Below are 6,299 nucleotides of genomic sequence, written 5' to 3'. Positions count from 1 at the left end.
ATCCTTTGGAAGATGTCTCCCCATTTCAGAGGTGTTAAAATGTGGCCTTGAGTCTGTAAAATATAGTAGTTATTTACCTTGACTCGATGTGTGACATCATGTTGGAGAAACCGGGTTGATACACATGAGATAAATTTAAGAACCAAGACGATCCGTCATCGTGAACTACCTGGTTTGGCACTGGTGACACCCGTCACAGGAATTTGGACGGGAGACACGCCAGCTGGTGCTGAGGAGAATCGGGAAGGTCTGCAAAGAACCTGAAGAGATGCCGTTCTCGAAGAAAGGAGAGGCCAGGAAATAGCATCGTGGCAAAAACTCTGAGCTAAGGCAGGCAGAGAGAGGCAAGGGCAGGGCGGGCACAGGCAGGGCCCGCGGGGGCCGAGGAGGCCAGTGGGACCCCGACGATCAGTATGCCTGCTCACCGGGACCTGACACGCGGCAGCCACTCGCTACCACGTTTCATCCCTGTCGGGCCCGGGGCGGGGGGCGGAGCCCGGAGACCATGGTGCACACACCAGGCTGTGCCGCGGAGACGCGTCCGGGAGAAACCGGTGGAGGAGCGCGGCGAGCAGATGGGAGCCAGGAAGAAGGTGGCCCTGGAGTGGACGGTCCGCCCGGAATGATGGAGCAGGGCTCGCGCCCGTCAGCCTGGGCGCCCGGTCCTCCTTCGCGGGGGAGGATGTAAAGGGCCAGGCCCGGGCAGCCAGAGAGCCCTCGTGAGCGGACAGGTGCAGGTGAGGCCGTCCGGGCCGTGTAGGGGGCAGGTGCGGGGAGGGAGGGTCGGGCAGCGTCTGGGGAGCGCCCCAGTGCCAGCAACCACAACAGTGTTACCTCGTGCAGGTGCCGTGTGCAGAGTTCGCAGAGGGCAATTAGGTCCCTGTGGTGACACTGTAAGAAACAGCCTCCCTGACTCTGCACAGGGAGCGGCATGCATTTCCCCAGTGAAGGAGCGGTCCCCTCTTTTTTCTCTCTTTTCACTAGACCAGAAGGATATGATTGCTCGGTAAAGACCTGAAGTGGGCACCAGATGATGGTGAGCTGTAGAGTTTTTCAACTATCTTTTGTTTCCTTCGTTCTGCATTAAAATAGATAGATGATAGATGATAGAGGATAGAAAGAAAGATAGATGGATGGATGGATGGATGGATGCTAGATAGACGTGTGCGTGATGTGTTCTCCGCAAACATAAAGGACTCGTTCATATCTAATCATGTGCACTTGAGGGAAGGAAGGAAGGAAGGAGGGAAGGAAGGAAGGAAAGAAGGTAGAGATGATAGATAGATAGATAGATAGATAGATAGATAGATAGATAGATAGGTAAAATAATACCATAAGGGAAATACAAGACCAAAAAAAAAAAACACATTAAGAAAAAATATTTACAACTTGTGCCACGGAAAATGTGCTGTATCTCTAATATTTAAGTGCTGCCAAAAATCGAGGAAGAAAAGACTAACAAATCAATTTTTTAAATGTGCAAGATATGCGAACAGGTCGCAGAAAAAGAAATGCAAATGAGCTCAAACATAAGAAAAGATGCTCAAACTCCTGTTAAGAGAAAGGTAAGGTTTTTAAAAAAAATACTATTTCTTAGCTATCGAACTGATAAAAAACCACATTCAGTTGGAGAAAGTGTACAAAACAGGCACCCTCACACACCGCCTGTGGGAGCACAAAATGGAATAACCCATACAGAGGGGAGTTTGAGAGTATCCACCAAACTTACGTGATGACCCAGTGATGAAAATAAATGATAAAATAAACTCTAGGAATTTATCCCAAAGATACACTGGCAAAACTATTAAGTGCTATCCACCAGTGACACCCATTCATTGCAGCATAATTCAGAGTAGCAAAATCCTGGAGGAACATGTCTGTCCACCCGTAGGAGACGGGCTGAATAAGCCAGGCTGCGGTCCCGTGCGCAGGGCTGTGTGCCCACAAAGCAGGCTGGGGAAGGTCTCGGTCAAGCGCGACGCGGTGGTCTTCGGGACGTGTTGGTAAGTGACATATGCAAGGTGCAGACTACTGTGTATAATATGCCACCTCTTGTATAAGAAACAGGAACAATGCACCCACGTTTTGGGGGTTATATTAAAATAAACAACGATGGAAAAATAAACCTAAACTTAAAACTGTCGGCATTAGAAGGAGACAAGGCAACCGGGAGGCGCCGGGCTGAAAGCCAGGCCACGGCGGGTGGATGTGGGGGGCTGTTGGAGGCGGCTCCCAGAACGCCGGCTGCCCGGGGCGCGGGGCGGGCACCCAGGCTCCTGCTGCAGCGTGCTGGAGCCAGCTGAAGCTGACTTGTGCTAGCTTGCCAGAGTTGATTGTTAAAGACTCGAGAATTTCGCAAGCTGGTTGTTAAACTACTGGTAACTTTGCCATGGATGCAATCAAGGTTTTGCAGTCTGAGGACTGGCTCCCATCCAAGAACTCGGAGAGAGCGAATGACACTTTCTGTCAGAGCAATCGTCCCCCCCCACCCCGCCCCCTCCTGATCATCTAGGCTTGATTTCTGTTTTCATTTTTGTTTTCAAGGATTTTGAAGAGTATGCAAGCGCTGTGCTAGCCTCCCCCAAAATGTCGTGTTTGCCATTTTCCTTGGTGTAAATGCTCCCACCCCAGAAGGAAAGACCCCGCAATGAAGACCACATGAAGGAAATGCTTCTCCCAGTCCTGCACCTGTATAGGACTCACTCACGCAACAGTACACCAGAACAGGGAGGGGTCTACCCCAACATTTCAAGGACGGTTGAACTCGAGGTTCAGGTTGAGATCGAGACATCATTACCGGCTCCCTGTCAAAACGCCACCCAGGCAGGGCCGGTCGTGAGCAGGGTCCTGGCTACACTCAGCTCAGAGTGAGTCCATTGGGCCCTCAGGCCAGCCCAGCGGCCATCCCCGGCCCCCTGGAGGTACAACTTTCATTACTAGGCTTTGGGAAAGGAGCTGTCATATTGGTGTGGGGCGGGGGGATGGTGAAGGTGGAGTAGACGCCTCTGAACCTGCTCTCCCACCCCACCCCCACCCTGACCCAAGTCAAGTAGCAATTCAAACACAGCTTTGCAATCTGGTGGCAACGGCAGCCATTAGTGCCACCTTAAAGACGCAAGGATCGGGGAGAGGGGTGGTTCTCCAGTCTGGCCCCTGGACTAACTAGACGGATCCTGGAGGATGGCCACGGACTGCAAACTAGCCGAATAGCAGCCCCCGCTGCAGCCACCATGGCCGACGTGCTGTATTTTCTAGAGCAGCCGAAGCTGCATTCACTCAGGCCGCGGTAAGCAGCCGCTGACATGGCGAATGCGTTCTTTTTCAGCCTGGAGAGGCTCACGAAGAGTTTGCGTTCATACGAAACAAAGGCATACTTCAGTAGTTTTGTCCCGACCTTTGACTTGACGTACTTAAAATAGATCTGAACCTTCAGGACGTCTTGTGAAAGCTTGCACTTGTCCACTAGGTCAGTGACCTCACCGGACCCTCGTGAGCAAGCAGCGCCAACTCCATCGAAGGCCTCATAAGGCACCTGTGCTCAGGGGGGATCGGGGGGCTGCCATGACTCAGGCCTACGCGGGAGCAGAGTGTCTGGAAGTATCCCGGGGCAGGCTGGGACCAACCTCCCAAAGTAGAGGGTAAATCACCATGTCTCATGGGAAACCCCAATGGGCATCTTTGTCTTCTGAAGGTGACACATATTCTACATCTGGGAACGCGACTTTGACCCGGACACCAGGTCGGAAAGACTGGCAGCTTTGAGGGAAGCCAAAGCGACAAGGGACTGGGCGGCGGGGTCGGGCCCCGGAGCAGTGTGGGGGAGACGCGACGTGGGGTGGGCGGCGAGCTCCAGCTGACGGACCCCAAGGTTTTGACACAGTCAAACCACTTCCGGCAGCACGTTAGGATGACCGTGCACCACGACCAGCGGGGTTTGCCCCAGAAACGCAGGGCGACTCGGCCTACGAAAACCCCTTGGCACAATGCGCCACGTCCCCAAAACGAAGACGGGGCCCCGCGGTCGTTTCCACTGACTCAGAAAAAATACACTGACAGAAGCCGACATTCTTTCGGGATAAAAACGCTCAACAAACCAGGAATGGAAGGGAACTTCCTGAGCGTACTAGAGGGCGTCATGAAAAACCCACGGCTAACAGCACACTCAGTGGTAGAAGACTGAAGCCTTCTCCCCGAAAATCGGGAACAAGACGAGGACGCTCACTTCTGTCCAGCATTGCGGTGGACGTTCTAGACAGAGCAGTTGGGCAAGAAAAGAGATAAAAGACATCGAAAGCAGAAAGGAGGAGGTAAACCTCACCGCAAAGCGCCAGTAATCGAAACGGTGGCGCCAGCGTAAGGGTGGACATAGGGATCGAGCGAATAAAATCGAGAGTCTAGAAATAAACTTATATATTTGTGGTCCACTGATTTTCAACAAGAGTGTCAAGATCATTCAATATGGAAAGAATAGTATCATCAACAAATGGTGCTGGACAACTGGGTATCCACAGGCAAAAGAATGAAGTGGACCCCTATCTCCCATCATATATCAAAATTAACTCAAAATAGCTCAAAGACCTAAATATAAGAGCTAACACTACAAAACTCTTAGAAGAAAACGTAGGGTAAATCTGCATGACCTGAGATCTGACGACGGTTCCTTGACGTATGACGTCAAAAGCACAAAGGACGAAATATAAATTGGACTTCATCAAAATTAAAGCTTTACGTATCAAAGGACGTTATCGAAAGAGTGAAAACCCAAGCCATAGAATGGGAGAAATATTTGCAAATCATAACTCTAATAAGGTTCTAGGACCCGGAATATATAAAGAACACCTATAACTCAAGCACAAAGACAAACGACCCGATTAAAAAATGGACAAAGCGCTCTGATAGATATTTCTCCAGAAAAGATATACAAATGGCCAACAAGCACCTGAGCGGAAGCCCAATATCATGAGTCACTAGGGAAATGCAAAGCGAAACCACGATGAGATGCCCCTTCATACCCACCAGGGCAGTTGCAAGAGTAATGTACGAAGAACCTGCCGGCGAGCACGTGGGGCGGCTAGAATCCTCCTATGTCGCTAGTAGAAATGTCAAATGGTAAAGCTGCCATGGAAAACTCTGGCGGGTCCCAAAAGCGAGACGCAGCAAGTCCACCCCTGGGTACAGACCCGAGAGAGTTGAAAAGCAGTGTTGGAACAGAAGCTCGTACAAACATTCACAGCGGCACCATTCACAGCAGCTGGAAGGCGGAACATCCATCAGCTGCTGAGGATAAACAATGTGGTTTCTCCGTACGGTGGAATATTATTCAGCCGTTAAAAGGGAACGAAGCCCTGACACACGCTGCCGGCTGACGAGCCTTGAAAGCATCGTGCTAAGTGAAACAAGCCAGACACAAAACGCCACATGCCGTGTGATTCCGTTGACGTGAAACGTGCAGAACAGGCAAATCCACAGACAGGAAGCGGATCAGTGATTGACGGGCGGGAAGGGCCCGCTTAACAGCGCAGGATTTCCTTTTGGACTGATGAGAACGTTCTGGGTCTAGAGAGTGTCGCGGCTGCACGGCATCGTGACTGTACCGAATGCCACCGAATCGTACACTTCAAAATGGTGAAAACGGTAAATTTTATATTATGTTATCACACACACACACACCACGGCCGCTAAGCGTTTCTGAGAGAGGCCCCCACGCTCGGCAGCGCTGGACATGCTCGGCATTGCGACCCTGGTGGATCTTACGGGGGGCGGGCGTTCACCTGTTTTAACGTGAGAAATTGCATTAATGAGGTCAAGTCGCTTTTCACATGCTTGAAGAAATTTGCATGTTTTGAATGTTGTATTTGCTTCTTCTGCATCTTAATCCTGTTTTGGTCGTGAGGACTTTTTAATTTTCACACTAGCCTTTCACCTATCGTGCATGTTGCAAATATGTTCTGGCAGTTCAAGATGTTCGATTTGTGTGCCAAAAAGATTATTTTTGATTAAATATTGATTAAAATTATGCCGATGATGGCCGGCCAGGGAAAGCGGAAGACCGTACAGCCTTGAGTTTACTGCCCACGACTCTCGGCTCCCCAGTGGACGCACACTGTGCGCGTGGATCTCGGTCAAGTTTGACTATTTCGTTCACATCTGAGCCTTTTCACATTCCCCTCAGGCACGTTATGGTTTGGGCTGTGATGGCGCGTGTTTCCTCTAGTGTCCTTCCTCGGGCACGGCTGGAGCGACAGAGGGCGGCTCGTGGCTGTAGTTTATCCCACACCCTTTCCCCCCGTCCCCCGTAC

Source organism: Pteropus alecto, unplaced genomic scaffold (genome assembly GCF_000325575.1).
Source record: "Pteropus alecto unplaced genomic scaffold, ASM32557v1 scaffold97, whole genome shotgun sequence".
Lineage (NCBI taxonomy): Eukaryota > Metazoa > Chordata > Mammalia > Chiroptera > Pteropodidae > Pteropus > Pteropus alecto.
The sequence above is the reverse complement of the archived record's forward strand: the minus strand, read 5'-3'. Positions refer to the sequence as shown.